Raw genomic sequence first — 20,805 nt, forward strand, 5'->3', positions numbered from 1 at the left:
TGGCAGCGTGACATTTTACACGTACAGCTCTTGTTTGTATGCTTGCAACTATGGCTAAGGCGTGTCTCTCTTTTTGTTTATGGCAACAATACCATAGGAGAAGTAACATTTTATAATACACAGCCACAGAACGAATTCACCTACGAAAACAACTGATTTCTCTTTCCCCACCAGTAGGTTTTGCTTGCAGAGTAAGGCAAGAGGCAAAGTTACCATTACTGGCCCAAACACATTGGGGTTATGTATTTAAAGCCACTGACTTTGCCCAGGTGCAGAAACCATCAGCAGGTAGGATTTACTGGTCACCTATTTAAAGGGGTTGTTCACTTTTAAATTAACATTTGGTATGATGTAGAGAGTAATATTCCCAGATAATTTGCAATTAGTCTTCATTTTTTGTGTTTTTTTTTTTATTATTTCCCTTTTTGTTCAGCAACTCAACAGTTTGGACTTTCAGCAGCTGGTTGCTAGGGTTCAAATTACCTTTGTAACCATCCAGTGGTTTCAATAAGAGAAGGGAATATGACTTAGTAGAGGACCTAAATAGAAATTTAGAAATAGAAAAGTAGGGATGCCCTGAATCCAGGATTCGGTTCGGGATTTGGCCTAATTCAGCCGAATTCATGCTCCTGGCCAAACCAAATCCAAATCCTAAAAATCATGTGACTTTTTCTCTTGTAAACACTAAAGTGCACTGTGTGCACGCCGACATTTAACCCTTACATAGCCCTATTACCATATGCTAATTAGTATTCGGTTCAGTATTTGGACTAATGCACACTCATGCAGCACAAAAAGTTTACATTTTAAAGTTTTATTAAAATCATGTTTATAGTTTCTCCTCTACTGGTTCTGAATACTTGAACAATCTTGGCGACAGCTAATTTATAGACCTGGAAGTTCTATGTTGTTTCAAAGTCAGAACCAAAGAACAAAAAGGGTAAACAAATACTGATTTGATTGCAACTATGCAGTGCATTATTATCTTTAAATGGCCTCAGTTGATATAAAAGGGAGAGATATGCCTGAAGTACCCAGAAACGAAGTGCCTCATAATAGAATATAAATGAACTGAAAAGGATAAAATACAATGGAATAAATCACACTACTATGTAAGCAACCTGACCTAACACGGTTCTAATTTAGTAAATACCCATATCGAAGCAGTAGTGAGTTACTGCAAGAATACAGTATGTCTTCTTTGGACTGAACACAAATAGCAGAGAGTTCATTAAAAAAATAAGTCAAGTTCATTATTTTGTTTGTTGAATGAATTCTTCCATGTTCAGGTGTGACTTTCAGTTGTCTACTGTTTGTACAAGCTCACAGTCAGTTGGAAGTGATGACGGTCCTGTGTGCTGTCCTTGTAAGAGATCCATGTAGGCTCCCGTCATGAGGTCATCAGGCTGAATCCCAAGCTTAGTCATGAGATCTTGAGCAATATTATCTCCGTCCCCAAGAGTCTGGGAGTCTGTTAAGACCACCTGTATATATAAAACAGTAAGTTACATAAATGAGAAAATCCAGTAGCAAAATAACTTCACCTTATCTGTAATGCTTGGAATCTAGAGTCTGCAATTATAAAGTAAAAATATAAAATAAGGGAATCATTTATAAATGTTCGAGTTTTATTTTATTTCATGATCTAAGATTTTTCACGCTAAAATTTGCAACATTCAAATTATGGTTCAAAAACTCAAATGTCTGATATTTATTAATTGCAAAAAAAAACAAAAACTCGAATGTAAAACTTTGGCATCTAAAAGCTTAAAGGTCATATTTTAAATTTAAGATTTTCCACTTTTCACAGTTTGTAAACTCAAAAATTCAAGGTATTTGTTTTCCATATAAATAAATAAGCAAGCATTTAAATTAAAAAAAAAACTCTTGAATTCACAAACTGTAAAATTGACAAATAAGCCTAAAAATTTTGTCTTTTTTGTCATTTGATGCTGAGCCAGTTAACATTGTCTAAAAAGCATTGTCTAATTATTAAGCAGAACAGCAAATCAGGCAAGACTGAACATTTACTGAAAGTACAGCGTAGGAAACAGCAATGTCAGCTTTCAACATATTCTGGTTAAGGGGTATAGGGATAATAGATCCCAGCCTTGCTCTAGCCCAAGGTCTAATTCCACATCCTCTTGCACTTTTGCTTCTTAATCATATTAAAGTAAATTTAGCAATGTAAAACATTTTAATAGCAGCTTATAAGCACCTACAACAAGATTAACAAATAATCAGCAAAAAAATGGTTCCATGGCAACAGCCAATGAATTATTTACAAGTAGTTCTAAAATGTGGAATTAAAGTGGTCTCTAAGGTCTTATGGCTGCAGTGCTTGCTGAAATGTTTCAGTCACTTATGTTTGACCCTCTTTAAAATGTTGTCAAAGCATTCAGTGCAAGTGTAATTATTGCACTTGGCTTTATGAAGAATTAATAGAAAGAACCAGAATAGAGATATTTCTATTATATACAGTGGCTTGCAAAAGTATTCGGCCCCCTTGAACTTTTCCACATTTTGTCACATTACAGCCACAAACATGAATCAATTTTATTGGAATTCCACGTAAAAGACCAATACAAAGTGGTGTACACGTGAGAAGTGGAAGGAAAATCATACATGATTCCAAACATTTTTTACAAATAAATAACTGCAAAGTGGGGTGTGCGTAATTATTCAGCCCCCTGAGTCAATACTTTGTAGAACCACCTTTTGCTGCAATTACAGCTGCCAGTCTTTTAGGGTATGTCTCTACCAGCTTTGCACATCTAGAGACTGAAATCCTTGCCCATTCTTCTTTGCAAAACAGCTCCAGCTCAGTCAGATTAGATGGACAGCGTTTGTGAACAGCAGTTTTCAGATCTTGCCACAGATTCTCCATTGGATGTAGATCTGGATTTTGACTGGGCCATTCTAACACATGGATATGTTTTGTTTTAAACCATTCCATTGTTGCCCTGGCTTTATGTTTAGGGTCTTTGTCCTGCTGGAAGGTGAACCTCCGCCCCAGTCTCAAGTCTTTTGCAGACTCCAAGAGGTTTTCTTCCAAGATTGCCCTGTATTTGGCTCCATCCATCTTCCCATCAACTCTGCCCAGCTTCCCTGTCCCTGCTGAAGAGAAGCACCCCCAGAGCATGATGCTGCCACCACCATATTTGACAGTGGGGATGGTGTGTTCAGAGTGATGTGCAGTGTTAGTTTTCCGCCACACATAGCGTTTTGCATTTTGGCCAAAAAGTTCCATTTTGGTCTCATCTGACCACCTTCGTCCACATGTTTGCTGTCTCCCCCACATGGCTTGTGGCAAACTGTAAATGGGACTTCTTATGGTTTTCTGTTAACAATGGCTTTCTTCTTGCCACTTTTCCATAAAGGCCAACTTTGTGCAGTGCACGACTAATAGTTGTCCTATGGACAGATTCCCCCACCTAAGCTGTAGATCTCTGCAGCTCCCCCAGAGTCACCATGGGCCTCTTGGCTGCATTTCTGATCAGCGCTCTCCTTGTTCGGCCTGTGAGTTTAGGTGGACGGCCTTGTCTTGGTAGGTTTACAGTTGTGCCATACTCCTTCCATTTCTGAATGATCGCTTGAGCAGTGCTCCGTGGGATGTTCAAGGCTTTGGAAATCTTTTTGTAGCCTAAGCCTGCTTTAAATTTCTCAATAACTTTATCCCTGACCTGTCTGGTGTGTTCTTTGGACTTCATGGTGTTGTTGCTCCCAATATTTTCTTAGACAACCTCTGAGGCCGTCACAGAGCAGCTGTATTTGTACTGACATTAGATTACACACAGGTGCATTCTATTTAGTCATTAGCACTCATCAGGCAATGTCTATGGGCAACTGACTGCACTCAGACCAAAGGGGGCTGAATAATTACGCACACCCCATTTGCAGTTATTTATTTGTAAAAAATGTTTGGAATCATGTATGATTTTCCTTCCACTTCTCACGTGTACACCACTTTGTATTAGTCTTTCACGTGGAATTCCAATAAAATTGATTCATGTTTGTGGCTGTAATGTGACAAAATGTGCAAAAAAGTTCAAGGGGGCCGAATACTTTTGCAAGCCACTGTATATCAAGAACACAATCAAATTTGGAAAACAAATAGCAGATTAGCATGTGGAAATATTTTATAAGCTAAGGACATTAAAACCATTACAGCCAAGTGACTGAGAATTAGTCTCTTTAAAAAAAAAAAAAAAAAATCAGACAACATAATTTCAGACTAGAAAGGGAAGTCTGAGATGAAACCTCATGTTAGTTTGAAAAACGGGAAGTCACTGAATGAAATCTGATTGGCTGTTATTGGCTGCACCCAGTTTTTCCAAACTTGGACCACAGTTATATAGTAGAAACCACTGTGCAAAGTTTGGGGACCCTGGTTTTAGTAATAGCAGCAATTTAAAATTTCCCCACTGAAAGTCAGTGAATGACATCTGGTTGGTGGTTGGTGGCTCTGCCTACTTTCTCACCTGGAACTGCAGTTACCCAGTGACTAACCCTGCAAAGTTTAGGGACCCTAGGATTATTAGTTAAAGAACGGCAGCAGTTTAGATTTAAACCAATAAAAGTCATAAGGTGGTGATTGGTGGGTGTGCCCCCTTTTTCTAACCTTAAGTTAAAGACACCCAGTGACAAACTGCAAATTTTGGGCAACCGGGCATAAACAGGGTGAGAATGACAGCATTTTAAATTTAAACCAATGAAATTCAATGTTTTTTGAACCGCAGTCCCCGAGTGATCAAACTCTGCAAAGTTTGGGGACTTAGGCGAAAAACTGTGGGACTGACAGCATTTTACATTTCAACATTGAAAGTAAATAGGTGTGATTGGCTGTTGGTGGCTCCGCCCACTTTTTTGTAACTTCACAAAGTTTGTCACTGGGTATTTGTAGTTCAAAGTTAGGAAAAGTGGGAGGAGCCACCAACAGCCAATCACATTTCTTTAATTGATTTCAGTGGGGAAATTTTAACTGCTGCCGCTCTCACATGTTTAATGCCAGTATCCCCAAACTTTTCAGTTTGTCACTGGGGTCTAAGGTTAAGGGTTAGGAAAAGTGGGTGGAGCCACCAACAGCCAATCTGTTTCCACCCATTAAATTTCATTGGTTCATATTTACAATGATACCATCATTTAAAGGAGAACTATACCCCTGGGTGCAAAAAGCACTCTTAATTACACACTGTCCCTATCGCTAACCGCTAGCTAAAAATGCAGGTAAGCAAAGCCGCTTCTCATTCCAAATGAAGACACTTTGGTCTCTCTGCCGATACGAACCTGCTTGCACATGCGCAGTTGAAGCGGATTTCCTGCTACCACCAACTGAGCATGCGCAAGCAGGTTCGTATCGGCAGAGAGACCAAAGTGTCTTCAATCGGTAAGAAGATGTCGGCAAGGTATGCGGCTGCACTTCTCTGCATTTTTAGCTAGCAAGTAGAGATAAGGACAAAGTGTAAACGTAAAAACTATGCGATAAGGGAGAGGTGAGGGGGGGTCTAGGCAGCGATAGCTAAGGGTATTTTTTGTGCCTGGGGGTATAGTTCTCCTTTAAGTATTAATTCTAGGGTTGTTAAACTTTGCAAAGTTCGTCACTGGGTATTTGCAGTTCAAAGTTCTAGCCCTCTTGTATATTCAGGATTCCCCACACCACAATCAAACGATGTGATGTATATCTACTAATTTATTTATTCAAAATTAATTAGTCCTGGATATTATTATCTATTAGTTTAGTTACTTTTATATAAAGGTTTCATAACATGTCATTTTATAACCATCAGTGATACAGTTACCCTTCCTTACCAAACTTTATATTTGTAATTCTGGTAATCAGTACCGTATATACTCGAGTATAAGCAGAGTTTTTCAGCACTAAAAATGTGCCCCAAAAGTAACCCTCGACTTATACTCGAGTACATAGTAAGTTTGCATTTGTCCAAAGTCGCTGCTCCTTGCTTGCATCCCCCCCCCCCGTGGACGGACGCGTGTCCGTGTGTAACTGCGGGCGCACTTCTTTTAGGGTATATACGGTAACTCAATATACCTCGGCGCGGCATGCGACGTGTGTGTGTGTGCGCGCGCGCTGGGGGGGGGGGGGGCGGCGTGACGAAGGGATTGCAGTTAGGACAGGAATGCACCCTCTGTCCCAAACAAGGTAAGCGCTGTTTCAGCATGGCGTGTTGGGGCGGCGCACGGGGGGTGGGGGGAAATGGCACGCTGAAGGGATTGCAGGTAGGACAAGAATGCACCCTCTGCCCCAAATGCACCGTCTGCCCCAAACAAGGTACCTCCCACCTGCTTATGCTTTGCACCAGCTCTGGAAGCATGAAAGTATTTATTCTGTATTCATTTGGATGCTGCCAGTGATACACCTTCTCTCTATGCAGCCAGTTCCTAGGAACATTGTACAGTATACCCCACTGACTACTTTCCCAGCCTGTGCCTTACAGCAGTTTGCCCTAATTGAGTAGCCTACTGCCTCCACAATTTATTGTGGGTCAAAATGGGGCCCTATTATTACATATAACCAAGTTTATCTTGCTTGAGTCTGATAAAAAATAAAATATATCTTGCAATCGACTGTCCACATCAATTTTGTTTTCATGTGAGAGACCTGGGGCGGCGCGCCAAAGGGAATTTACACATCACAATTTCAATATGTATGTAAAATTAAAGATATTAACTATTAGAGATATTAACCTGTACAATCTTGCATATGGTTATCTTATGTTGGATGCACCTCATTTTTCATATCAAGTATGTAACAAAATGCTGATATAAAGCTAGACTCTCAGCCTTACAGAAAACAGAACTGCTGCCTTCTGGGTGAATTTCAGGTGATGATCATTTGAGTTTAATGCCCCATTAAAGCACAAAAATTCCACTAACATTTTCAAAATGTAACATTTAGCTTCATGCCTCTGAATCTTTAGGCTGTATCTGGAGGAAAACAAGACAACATAGACGAGGAGTAATTTGCATGTGTACACCCATGATTCCCTAAAGGGCAACTTTCATTAAAAAAATCTCTTTATCCCCACTGGAGGTGCAGGCAAACAGAGCCCACACTTCAGCTGGGGGAATCAATACTATTTTTTTTTTGTGTGCAAAAAATGCCCCAGTGAGTGCTATGCTGCCTGCACACAGAGTGATACAAGCATGCAAATGAGAATTTAAAATTGATAAGGGTTAGATTTGCAATATAAAATGTTATTTGCTTACTAAGGCAAGCTTGTTCAATAAGGATTCACAAGGATGTGCCAGTTATAACCCTGCTAAAGCAAGCTGCAGGTATAAATCCTATATACATCCATTTATTGAAAAACGAATCAAATAAAAGTGTATGTAGGACTGGGCAGGACTGTAGGACTGGGCAGACCAAGCATGACTTTTATGTAGTTGTCGCAGTTTAATGTATTGCAATTTAATGACAAACAATTGCTATTTAAAAAGGCAAGGGCACCTTTAATGACCTTTTGTGTAAAATATGTTAATATCCCGTATTATATCTGTGTGTGTATATAGATCTATTTAACTCCACTTTTTCATCCAATGCTCTCTCGCTAAATGTTCCCAATTTTTCTTACCTTATTTTCTGCAACAGGAACTAAAGATTGCAATAGGTTTCAAATAACTATGGCTTTGGCATTCCTAACAATGTCTGCTTTTATTTTTACCCTCAATGGCATAATGGCTGAGTGCTTTTATACAGGTCTGAATACAGAGACCCTATGTCTAAGGTGACTGATAAAATTGTTTGGATTCACAGCTAACTCATCTAACTGCCTCAGGGCTTCTAAGGCATCCTAAACTTAAGAAGGTAGAGCTTCAACAAAAGGTTCCAAAATGTAGTTCATAGTGACTTTGTTCAGTAGGGCCCCTACCTCCAGAATAATCGGATCACCCTGGTGGATTATTAAATTGTTTCTGGATTGTGGGGATATAATAGAAGGTAGGCTCTTAAAAGGAATATAAAAATAACAACTGCTTTTGATTAATTACACCTCCATTAAGGCCCTATGCAACATATCACATAATTTACTCTGTATCTGCTCTAAGGGATCCAAAAGTATTGATTTTTATTACCCAACTGTCTCATCACTTCCTGTTCATAATATTCTCAAGAACTACAATATCAAGAACTACAATATTCCCACCTTGTATAATTAGTATTCTTGTCCATAGCCTTCACCAATTTGATAAACGGATAGACAGATTTTACCTCAGATAATTGAGGATATTCTTTAAAATGTTAATGAAGTGATTAAAATGTACTTTGTGCACATGGGCCATTAGTGCTTTCATTATACAGGGATTCTAAATCATCCTCAGCCTCCATCATAGTACCTAGATTTTCCATATACAATTCACTCAATGTTTGAAAAACAGTTCCGTTCCGGATATCCAGCTCACCTCCTAACTCGACATTTTGATGATTTCCCCATAGAAATGACCACTGTAGCAAAAAAAAATAAATACATCACTGCAGAAAATTAATCAATAAAGGGTTGGTAAAAAACCTCAACGCCTTAATTATGTGGGAAAGGTTCACCACCTGTCTGATTGGGACCTATCGTTTCCTGAATTGTTAAATTGTTAGCATCGATACCGGGGCTTCATTCCACTCTAGTCTCAAGGGGAACTCCTTTTGGGCTTCTCCCCCCTCACTCACTGTGTCTTGACCTTCTAATACTCAAAAAAAATCAACACATTTTTTTGCAGAAAACTTTCTGTGATACAGTTCCCCACATCTGGGACAGCTTGGGAACCTATTTTCTCCTAAGCAATGAGATGCTAGGCTTTCTACTGGACTACAAGAAAAAACTACAAGCACGTGCAGTTGAATTGCACTTAATGAGTTTTGCTGGAGGATGCAATACAACCGCACAGTAAATTTAATGTTTTATTGTCCTTAAACAAAGGCTAAAAATAAATAGTGATATTTTAGCAGCATGATTTCACAGCAATAGCAAAACCAGGAAACTAAAAAAATGGAATAGCTGCAGGATCCATGCCCCAGACAGAATCTAGAAGCAGACAAGAGCAAGCACCACTGGCATCACCCATAGCCATTATTGACAAACCACTTATGCTCAGTTAAAGATGGTTCTTCCCCTTCTCTTTCTCACCTCAAGTTCCAAAAAATTTCCCAGACTCTGCACTTTGTCAAGATGAATCCGGGTTTGTCCAACTAGGAAGAGAAGACGCTCCTTTACTACTGAACCACGGACTCCCAGGGCTTGAGTCAGCACTCTCTAGAACACACAGGTATGTTTACATCATAAAAATTACAGAAATCTGTTATGACAGAAGCCTTGCACACATACATACTGCTTCATACTACAAATATCTGGTAAATTCTGAATCAAATTGTATCATTCTACGAATGCATGCATTTTTTTACATTTTTGCTAAACATTAAAAATTAGATTCCAGTGGTTGCTTCCACATAACACCACACAAATAAAAGGGGAAGTAATTTATGGACAAATTTAGAACTGCTTCCAAATAAAAATGATATCTAGGACTGCTACTATTAAAAATATTCAGTGAAGTTAATAGCATATAAAATTAGTTTTTAGTCACTTAAACACATGATTTGTTTGTGAAAGAAATTAACAATTATGTTTATTTTAATTTTAGCTTACACAGTAAATAAGGTTGCAAGTAAAAATAATATAAATAATAAAGTAAATAATATTAGTGCAAAAACTAGCTCTTGATAGAAACCAATACACATAAGCAGGCTAATCAAAAGTTAAAGAATAGCTGGTGGTGTACTTTATCACTGCTTTGGTGGAACCAAGTACTAATTGAATTCTGGGGATTACTGTGAATTACTATCTAATTGAATTTTAAATGTTATATATTACTTTGGTTAAGCCTCTGAAATTCAGGGCCGACATATAATTCTGAAAATATTTTAATCCTCCTATTCTCTGTAATTTGGGATGCAATGTTATGGGCTACAACATCTGTACCATTTACTCAATTTAAATTTTGTGGTGTCCCATGGCTTAATCTAACATCCGCACGTCAGAACACCAACATATTTGTTCAAACCCGCTGCCACCCAAAGCTCCTGCCGTTCGTACAGGCTCTCCCTCTATGACGGCTATCAAGAGCCGACGCACTTATTTGACGTCAGTACACAGTGGTGCGAACAGTGACTTCCCTATGCGCTTCGTCACATCACATGTGACTTCTTCAGGGGCTATCATTCTTGAATGAGTAAATGGTACAGATGTTGTTGCATAGTATTTGATGCGAGCCATGTGCCAGTGAAGGAAGTCTCTTTTTAATTGAATGAATTAAAAGTTATATTTTAAGTTAAAGGCACTAAATGAATTTTTGTGTATACTCTTGATACTATGATCAGCCAGTGTATCGCTATCTTACATAGAACAATTTATTTTATCATGCAGACAGAACAAAAAAAAGCTTTATGTGACAAGTTAAGTGGTCAGTACATTACAAGAGATTTGCCTTGACAGGTTTAGTAGGCTTAAATTCTCTATTAAAATATTATATTATTAATTTTACATCTAATTTTTATTAAGCTAGTGCATGCATGGTATGTTAGTAAACTAGCTCCCATGTCTCCTGTTCTCCCCTTCGTATAATACATTATTCATATCAGGGTCTGCCCCAGTGGAGCTTACTGGTACAGCAGGCTATCACTTTAGTTAAGCTTTAGTTCTCCTTTAAAATTGATTTTATTAGGAACCAGTTAACCCCCTTATGTTTTAGGCGGGTAACTATATTATTGCTTATACGGCTGTTCTGCACATTCAAGGTGCATCTAGATTTTGATTTGCATCTCCTTTATAAGGATGTCGACATCTTTTACAGCATGCGGTGCCACTCAAGGCCTTGGAACCTAGATGCTAAAACATGTGCTATCATTAAGCCATACAGACAGCAACAAGAGGCCCTCTGCATTCACCTATTATCAGTATATATATAGGGCATTGAGACAATCTGTGCATTAAGCTGCAAAGATATGCAATTATAGCTATATTAAAGTTGTGCTTATTACTAAACCATTAGGTGCAATGAGGCTGTGACCACATAATTCATATAGACAGCAATGGTTTATACAGGAGCAGTGGCCAGCTCCATTGTAGCTTGCACCCTTTCCAGGTGATCCCAGTGGATTCTTCAATATCATTTTAACAAAGGGACTGAGTTTTACCTGTAACTTACTTGATTTCAAGGTTAAAAATCCAAATGGTTGCCCTATGTTTGGCTCTAACATAACAGTCTGTTTGCCTATGCCATTTCTAGGAGGAAATTAAAGGAACAGTAACACTAAAAAATAAAAATGTTTTAAAATAATTAAAATATAATGTACTGTTGCCCTGCACTGGTAAAAGTTGTGTGTTTGCTTTAGAAAGACTACTGTAGTTAATAGAAATAGCTGTTGTGTAGCCATGGGGGCAGCCATTTAAATTGAAAAAAGGAGAAAAGGCACAGGTTACATGAGAAGATAACAGATAAACTGTGTAGAATACAATGGGAATCTATGCTACTTATCTGTTATCTGTTAAGTAACCTGTGCCTTTTCTCCTTTTTTCAGTTTAAATGGCTGCCCCCATGGCTACACAGCAGGGTATTTATATAAACTGTAGTAGTGTTTATGAAGCAAACACACAACTTTTACCAGTGCAGGGCAATAGTACATAATATATTAATTATTTTTATACACTTTCATTTTTTGGTGTTACTGTTCCTTTAAACAATGGCCTTTCAATTTATGCAACTGGTAAGAATGCACAAGCAACCAATAAATTGGGCCAATAGTAAAAAAGTAAGGGCAGAGTTTAGACATGATGACGTAAGCATTTCAGTCCTCAGTGTTTCAGGTTCAAAATAGACCACTCCCATTCCTTCGGAAAACTGATTAGAGACAGAAGATGGACTGATTTAACAGATTAAAAAAAGTAGCTTTTATAGTGGCCATGTTACTTTTTTTTTATGGAAAATGAATTTTCTAACAAGCTGAGAGCACTGTTGGTGGTTTAATAAGATTTGGACATTGAAGGTGAACAGCCCCTTTAATGGGGAAGGCATATCTTGGTAGCTTAAAGCACATAATGTCTTAATGTTCTATTTATATTGATAATGGGTGAGTGCAGAGGACATCTTGTTGCTGTCTGTATGAATATTGTGGTCACAGCCTCATTACAACCACGCCTAATGGTTTAAAATTTAGTGATGAGCACAACTTCACCTTTTTTGCTATAGTTTATACAGGAGCAGTGGTTAGCTCCATGTTGTAGCGCCCACCCTTCCCAGCTACAGTCAGGTGATCATGGTGGAGCAACCAATAGGGGGTTTTAACCTTGAAAGCAAGCAAGTTGCAGGTAAAACTCAGTTGCTTTGTTAAATGTATATGGAAGTAGAATTCTTAACAGGCTGGTGGCTGGTTGAATCAACTTGCTTTCATTTCAACTAAAAAGGGATAAGTATTCTTTACTAACTTTATCAAAACCATTGTGTTTTTTTAACTGTTGGGTTTTATTTATTTTTTTCATAAGTAATTGTTGTTTTTGGAGCTAATTTACAAAGTTTGTGGGATCCATAGGCTTACAGCAGGTTACATTCCCTTGTAATTACCCTCAGCTTGAGGAGGGTGGGGTTTGATTAGTTCACCTTTACAGACTGCATAAATAGAACCACAGGCACTCCAGTGGAGCTTGCTCTGGTGTTAGGTGCTCTGTAAGTGATTGCTCTTTAAGTGGGGGCTCTGTAAGTGGAGTTATAAACTCAGGAGTTAGTTGGGGCTCTGTAAGTGGAGTTATAAACTCAGGAGTTAGTTGGGGCTCTGTAAGTGGAGTTATAAACTCAGGAGTTAAACACTAAGGGAGTTAAAAATAAGGTAAAACAAGGTATTTACTACAAGTCCTTACACCTTTTTTTTTGTTTAACTGTGCTTGTAACTGGGAGTATGAGTTGTAGCAACATTGAAGGTCTGACACAGTGCACAGCCTGCCACATGTATGCAGTTGTGGAACAACAGTTCCAAAGTGCATACCTCTGTTGTGGATGTGAGCGAATTGCCACTTTAGAGGCTCGCGTTAGAGTCCTAGAGGAACACGTTGCAACACTGCGTTCAATCAACAATCTTGAGAGGGGTCTCTTGTTAACTGAACAAGAACTAGTGGGGTCAGATAGTAGGGGGGGAGGGGAGCAGCAAAAGGATGATAGGCCAGTAAGCTGGGTGACAGTTAGAAAATCTAGTGTGGGGAAAAGGAAAAGGGAGGCTGCTCCAGGGTTTGCGCATCCCAACAGATTTGCCAGATTGTGTGAAGAAGATGGGAGTGTGAACTCTGGATTGGCGGTTCTAGGTGAGGCTGATCTCTCTAACAGCCGGGAGACAAGTTTCACTAGTAGTGGTGGGGAGGAGAGCAGAGCTAGGCCTAAACAGATGGTGGTTATAGGGGATTCGATCATTAGGAAAGTGGACAGGGTAATCTGTCGAGCGGATCGCTTCAACCGGACAGTTTGCTGTCTTCCTGGTGCCAGGGTTCGGCATGTGGTTGATCGGGTTGACACATTATTGGGAGGGGCTGGGCATGACCCGGCTGTCTTGGTACATATCGGTACTAACGACAAAATGAACGGTAGGTGGGGGACTTTAAAGAGTGAGTTCAGGGATCTAGGCTCTAAGATTAGGCAAAGGTCCTCCAATGTAATTTTTTCGGAAATTTTGCCGGTGCCGCGTGCAAGTTTAGGGAGACAGCGGGAGCTTAGGGAGCTAAATGCGTGGCTAAAGTCTTGGTGTAGGAAGGAAGGGTTTGGGTTCCTAGAGCACTGGGCTGACTTTTCCTTGGGGTACAATCTATACAGCCCTGACGGATTGCACCTCAATGGAAGGGGGTCTGCTGTGCTAGGGGAGAGAATGGTTAAGAGGTTGGAGGAGTGTTTAAACTAGACAAGGGGGGGTGGGTGAGCTAGAATTTCATGGGAAAATTAGTGTAGACGGGGTAGGGGGACTAGCAAAGGTTTGTGGGGGAGGAGTGAGGGGGGCATATAGTTTATCAGATAAGGAGCTTCCGTTACAAGGAAAGCAGTCTCATAATTGCCTTAGCTCTAATTCTCCCTTAGCTAATGTAAACATCAGAGGGAGAAGTAATCATCTCCGCTGCATGCTGGCTAATGCGCGTAGCTTGTCGGGTAAATTAGGGGAGCTGCAGGCTATTGCATGTATTGAAAATTATGATTTAATAGGTATCACTGAGACCTGGTGGGATGATAAATGCGACTGGGCTGCGAATTTAAATGGTTATACACTTTTTAGGAGGGACAGAGAGATTAAAAAGGGTGGAGGGGTTTGTCTTTACGTAAAGTCAGACTTAAAGCCATGTAATAAAGACATTACCAATGAAAACGTTGAATCTCTTTGGGTAGAAATTTCAGTAGGGCTGAAGGTCACAAAGAAAATGATCATTGGTGTATGCTATAAACCACCCCGTATAGATGAGGGGGATGAGGCCCAGCTATTGTTGCAAATGGAGGAGGCTTCAAAACTGGGTCAAGTTGTTGTTATGGGGGACTTTAATTATCCAGACATTGACTGGAGTAATGGGGTGGCTAAGTCAGAAAAAGCTAGTAGGTTTGTAAATATGCTAAATGACAACTTTTTATTTCAGGCGGTTCAAGAACCCACTAGGAATGGCGCTATTTTGGACCTGGTGATTTCTAATAATAATGAACTCATCTCTAACATTTGTGTGGGTGAGCATTTGGGGAACAGTGATCACAACATGGTCTCCTTTGAGATAATGCTGCAGAGACAGCGCTATAAGGGAGTAACTAATACGCTTAATTTTAGATGTGCAGACTTTGCCAGTATAAGGGCATCTCTGCAATGTGTCAACTGGGAAAGGCTTTTCATGGGGTTAGACACAGAAGGAAAATGGAACATCTTTAAAACATTGCTTTGTAGGTATACACAACAGTATATCCCCCTTGTAAGCAAGGAGAGGCATCGCAAAGCAAAACCTTTATGGCTGAATAAAAGTGTTATTGTAGAGGTTGGTAAGAAAAAACGTGCTTTTAGGGCATTCAAGTTAGCTGGGACAGCAGAAACTTTCATCAGGTACAAGGAAGCAAATAAAGCATGCAAAAAAGCTATCAAGCAAGCTAAAATAGAAATGGAAAGGGATATTGCTGCTAGGAGTAAAAAGAATCCTAAATTATTTTTTAATTATGTGAATAGTAAAAAAATGAAGCAAGAAGGGGTGGGAACTTTATTATCACGGGGGGGGTAAGTTGGTTGATGAGAACGGGGAAAAAGCTGAAATTTTGAACTCTTATTTTTCATCTGTCTATACATCTGAGGAGCCAGATAATGAAGGCTTCCCTTGTAATATGCCCAGTTCTAGTAATTTAGCTACTGGCGCATGGGTCACTCGGGAGGAAATTCAAAAGAGACTTGAACATGTAAAGGTAAACAAAGGTCCAGGGCCGGATGGGATTCATCCCAGGGTATTATATGAGCTGAGCGCTGTGATTGCCAAACCTCTTCACATAATTTTTCAGGATTCATTGAGGTCTGGCATGGTGCCAAGAGACTGGCGGATTGCTAATGTGGTGCCGTTATTTAAAAAGGGATCCCGTTCTCAGCCTGAAAACTATAGGCCTGTTAGTCTGACATCAGTAGTAGGAAAACTTTTGGAAGGGGTAATAAGGGATAGGGTACTTGAATACATTGCAGTTCACAATACTATTAGTTTGTGCCAGCATGGTTTTATGCGTAACAGATCTTGCCAGACTAATTTAGTCGCCTTTTATGAGGAGGTGAGCAGGAACCTTGATGCTGGAATGGCAGTTGATGTCATCTACTTGGACTTTGCTAAAGCGTTTGATACAGTACCTCACAGAAGGTTAATGATCAAATTAAGGAATATTGGCCTAGAACATAATATTTGTAATTGGATAGAGAACTGGCTGAAGGATAGAGTACAAAGAGTGGTTGTAAATGGAACATTTTCTAATTGGACCAGTGTGGTTAGTGGAGTACCGCAGGGGTCAGTCCTTGGGCCTTTGCTTTTTAACTTGTTTATTAATGACCTGGAGGTGGGCATAGACAGTACTGTTTCTATTTTTGCTGATGACACTAAATTGTGCAAAACTATAAGTTCCATGCAGGATGCTGCTGCTTTGCAGAGCGATTTGACAAAATTAGATAACTGGGCAGCAAACTGGAAAATGAGGTTCAATGTTGATAAGTGCAAAGTTATGCACTTTGGTAGAAATAATATAAATGCAAACTATCTACTGAATGGTAGTGTGTTGGGGGTTTCCTTAATGGAGAAGGATCTAGGGGTTTTTGTTGATAACAAGTTGTCTAATGCCAGGCAGTGTCATTCTGTGGCTACTAAAGCAAATAAAGTGCTGTCTTGTATAAAAAAGGGCATTGACTCAAGGGATGAGAACATAATTTTGCCCCTTTATAGGTCCCTGGTAAGGCCTCACCTTGAGTATGCAGTGCAGTTTTGGGCTCCAGTCCTTAAGAAGGATATTAATGAGCTGGAGAAAGTGCAAAGACGTGCAACTAAACTGGTTAAGGGGATGGAAGATTTAAGCTATGAGGTGAGACTGTCGAGGTTGGGGTTGTTTTCTCTGGAAAAGAGGCGCTTGCGAGGGGACATGATTACTCTGTACAAGTACATTAGAGGGGATTATAGGCAGTTGGGGGATGTTCTTTTTTCCCATAAAAACAATCAACGCACCAGAGGTCACCCCTTTAGATTAGAGGAAAGGAGCTTCCATTTGAAGCAGCGTAGGTGGTTTTTCACGGTGAGGGCAGTGAGGTTGTGGAATGCCCTTCCTAGTGATGTGGTAATGGCAGATTCTGTTAATGCCTTTAATAGGGGCCTGGATGAGTTCTTGATCAATCAGAATATCCAAGGCTATTGTGATACTAATATCTACAGTTAGTACTAGTGGTTGTATTTATAGTTTATGTATGTGAGTGTATAGATTGGTAGGTGTGGGTTGGGTGTGCTGGGTTTACTTGGATGGGTTGAACTTGATGGACACTGGTCTTTTTTCAACCCTATGTAACTATATATGTAAGATAAAAGTGAGTGTAGGACTGTTCAGACCTGGGATGACTTTGACATAGTTTGCAAGCTTGAAGTATTTTGAATATATGGACAAACAAGTGCTGTTTTGCTAAAAGGGGAGGGCATTTTTTGGTAGCTTAATGCACAGAATGTCTTAATGTCCTTTATATATTGATGATGGGGGGGACTTTTTGTTGCTGTCTATACTGTATGAATTTTGTTTTCACAGCCTCATTGCACTATGCCTAATGGTTTAAAATTTAGTGGTGAGCCATCCCTCAGAGGCCAGCCAATTCTTAAGAAGGGTCTACCTTTGCAAACAGCAAGCGGTTTCAATGAGAGACTAGAATGAATAAAAGAAGGTTGAATGAAAGAAAGATTGAAAGAATAAATAAAAGAAGGCTTGCATAAAGGGATATTAATAGAATAACGATAAAATGATAGTTTCACAGACCAATCAGTAACCCCATAATTGAAAGATGTAAAAGTAGAAGAAAAATGAATAGAACAAAAATAAACACTATAAAAAATGAAGACCAACTGAAAAGTTGCTATGAATATGCCATTCTGTAACATACTTAAAATTAACGTAAAGGAGAACAGCCCCTTATAGTCATTGCAGTTGCCTCCCAGTAATGTTTTATAAAATGTGATTTTACATTTTAGTCACAGAACATCATAGGAAGAATTAGAGTTTTCTCCTGCAGGAGAATTTTCAAACCTCAAGGTCAGCAGGATCAGTTGTGTTGGAGATGGAGTAGTCTGAAAGCTTAGGCCCAACAAGATCCGGACGGTTATAGTATATAAGCTGGCCCTGTCCATCCTACAAAGAAACCAAATAATGGTAGATAATGCTGTAAGGATCTGGTTAAATGTCAGTAGAAGAGAAATGTAGGAGCATATATGCAAATGAGGAAACAAAGTCTTGATATTGCGAACACGGAGTGGTACCTGAAAGTCTCGTAACTTAAGACGACCATGGCTACTGTTAAAGAAAACATCTCTCTGTTTGATCAACTCTCCGGGAGTTTTGCTTTGATTGCAACATTCTTGAAGAGTGCGCTCCCAGTCACGAACTCTTGCTTTTATCTCTACGTTCCTTGGCATCTTAAACAAAAACATATAAATACCTTTAAATGTATGACAGCATATTATGGGGTTGTGTGCACTTGCAATATAACGATACAAATATAAGCTATATAAAAGATTTTTGTGAGAAAAAGAACATCAGAAATCAGCTCCAGCTAATTTAAGGAGTGCCCTTTAAAAAAAAAAAAAAAAAATTACTATTTAAAGGTAACAAATGATACACTATAATGCAAAATGCTCTGAGACAACCTTTCTACATTATTGGAATGAGAAGGAAAGTCATTTTGGCATTTTGCTGCCAACAGATTAGCCACAATAGTGTATGATTAAAAACAAGATTTACTACCAAATAAAGCCTCCTGTAAGCTGTTAGTGTGCATAGAGGCTGCCTAATAGCCAATCACAGCCCTTATTTGGCACCTCCTTTTATGGTGCTTGTGTTGCTCTCCAAGTCTTTTTACATTTGACTGTGGCTCACTAGTGAAAAAGATTGGGAACCCCTGGTGTAAGCTAAAATGCAATATTTATTCTGCAGAAAGCGTTTCCATACCGGAGTAAACCCTAGAAACTCCCTCTATTTGTTTAAGATAGCAGATGCCATTTTAGCTTACGTTCTGCAGCTCTTGCTGCAGGTAGCTAAGATTACACAGCACAGTTGGGAGGGGGAGCAAATTCTGATGGGAAGGGTGAAGAGCAAACTGAGCAGACTCGTGCCAGTGCCCTGAAGGATTTTTCTGAAAGCAAGAAGCAATACCGAACAACATGTGTTTCTTTTGGTAAAGGAATCGATGCACCTTTTCTCTGAGTGCTTATGGCTGTATTTACATATACTTTTCTGATAAAGCATACTTAGTTATTACCTTTCTTTTCCTTTAAGCAACAACCATCACTGCTAACACAGGGGCCATTTATATCATACAATGACACTCCTGACAATTCTGTGACTCCTACTGCAGTATAATAAACCTGTGCACAATGTAAGGTCCATTCATTTGTTTGCAGAGATGAAAGCGAAGGAACTTGAAAGACCTAACCTGCTCAGAGCCCTGACTTCAACACAGCTGAACACCACAGGGATGAATCCAAATCATGATGTGAGAACTTTGAAAATGACAAAACTAGGTTTTCGCAATCCCATTTCATTACCCAGATTACTGAACCTTCTTACATTCAGAACTTAAAGATGTAAACATGTTTAACACCCTAGGGCCTAGACTATTTATCAACATTTGAATTTGTGAGTTTTTCTACTTCGAATAAACTCATGATTTAAAAAAAATGTTTCCTTATTAAAAAATCTGAAAATCAACAAATAAAAAAGTGGAAAACTGCTCAAGTTTTCTGAGATTTAAAGGATGCCTTCTCTTAAGTGCAGTTTTCAGGTAAGTAAAGGTTTGGCCTTATTGGCAGGGGCAAAAAATGTAAAAATAAAAAAACCTCCCCAGACTCTGCCACTGTCAGTCCAAACCAATTGAAATTTGGCGGTGGAGCTAAGGGGTGAGGGGGTACAGGGGAGTGACGTCACATGTACTATGAGTGATATCACTTCTGCAACACCTCAGGAGCACATTTAGGTCAGGTGCCTAGGGTAAGCATTAAACAAAAAAACAAACTGGGGCTTGTGCTGAACATACTTGTCTATGGTTTCAGTTACAAAATAGCTATGGTTTCTGTTTATTTCTGGCACTTATGAATATAAAGACAGCTTCACTTGCGTACTTCCCACTGAACTTCAAAGGAGGGGATAAAAATAATTACCAGTCCACTGAGAAGCCCTTGATAATGAGCTAATAAAGACTGCTGCTTAGAAAACGTAAGGATTGTTTTTTTTCAAAGGGGGCAGAAAGTAATTAACGTTTTTAGGTGTACTCTGTATATTACACACATTAGCAACTTACAATTCAGTCAACATTTTCAATTGACAAGCCTTTCAAAACAAAACCAATATTTACGTTTATCTTTAAACCACAAACATCCAGTAAACGATAATGCAATAGACATGCAGACCTTCTTCCACCGAAATGATAGGACACAATTACTAGAGACTGGATTTCAGTACATCCCTCCCTGTATTTCCCCCAGAAAACTAATGGGAGATACACAGGGTGTCCCAACACCTGGCTGTAATGGGGTACTGAGAAACGCAGCTCAGAAACAGCAGCCGAGCTGCTAAATGGTACTAAGCACAAAGCAGCGGAAAACACAGCCTACATTTTATACATATTGCATTTTACTTTTAGCACGTAAAAATGTGTTTTGCGAGCGACAGTCTCCAATAGTTGGTGTCGCTTGAGAGCACTCACACTAACCTCAAACGAATCAAACTCCCGCCAGAAGTACATACAGCCCATCAGCATTGGATAGGGCTATAGCACCATCACATGCTCACTAAACCTAACCAATCGTATGCTTCCCGGCTTTCGCCATGTTACTTGTCATTTTGCGTCCCAAGAGCAACCAATGATGTTACACTATGCGTTCCAGCATTGGCTAATCGCATTGCTCAACCATGATTAGCTGCATTGATCGCTTTTAATAGCTGTTCCGTTTTGTGATTCATTCTAGAGTCCATCGTGCTAACTGTAGTGTAATCGTGGCAGGGTGAAGGTCAGCGCTCATTGCATTGCTGGTTTTT

The 20,805-nt window shown here is 39.4% G+C and overlaps 1 long non-coding RNA gene across 7 annotated transcripts; it reads right to left on the reverse strand.

Moving 5' to 3' along the window:
- Positions 1-798: 798 nt before the first annotated feature.
- LOC100487908 lies at positions 799-20,730 on the reverse strand. Of its 7 annotated transcripts, none has more exons than XR_004222015.1 (6): positions 20,480-20,730; positions 18,033-18,188; positions 17,803-17,904; positions 9,135-9,260; positions 8,419-8,461; positions 799-1,484 (listed from the first exon to the last, which is right to left on the reverse strand). It is a non-coding gene; the product is annotated as an uncharacterized LOC100487908 (long non-coding RNA). The 7 variants fall into 7 exon arrangements; XR_004222010.1 differs by having other exon boundaries at positions 8,353-8,461; positions 20,480-20,626; XR_004222009.1 differs by lacking the exon at positions 8,419-8,461 and having other exon boundaries at positions 20,480-20,626.
- Positions 20,731-20,805: the final 75 nt, after the last annotated feature.

The sequence above is a fragment of the Xenopus tropicalis genome, chromosome 3 (assembly GCF_000004195.4).
Source record: "Xenopus tropicalis strain Nigerian chromosome 3, UCB_Xtro_10.0, whole genome shotgun sequence".
Classification (NCBI taxonomy): domain Eukaryota; kingdom Metazoa; phylum Chordata; class Amphibia; order Anura; family Pipidae; genus Xenopus; species Xenopus tropicalis.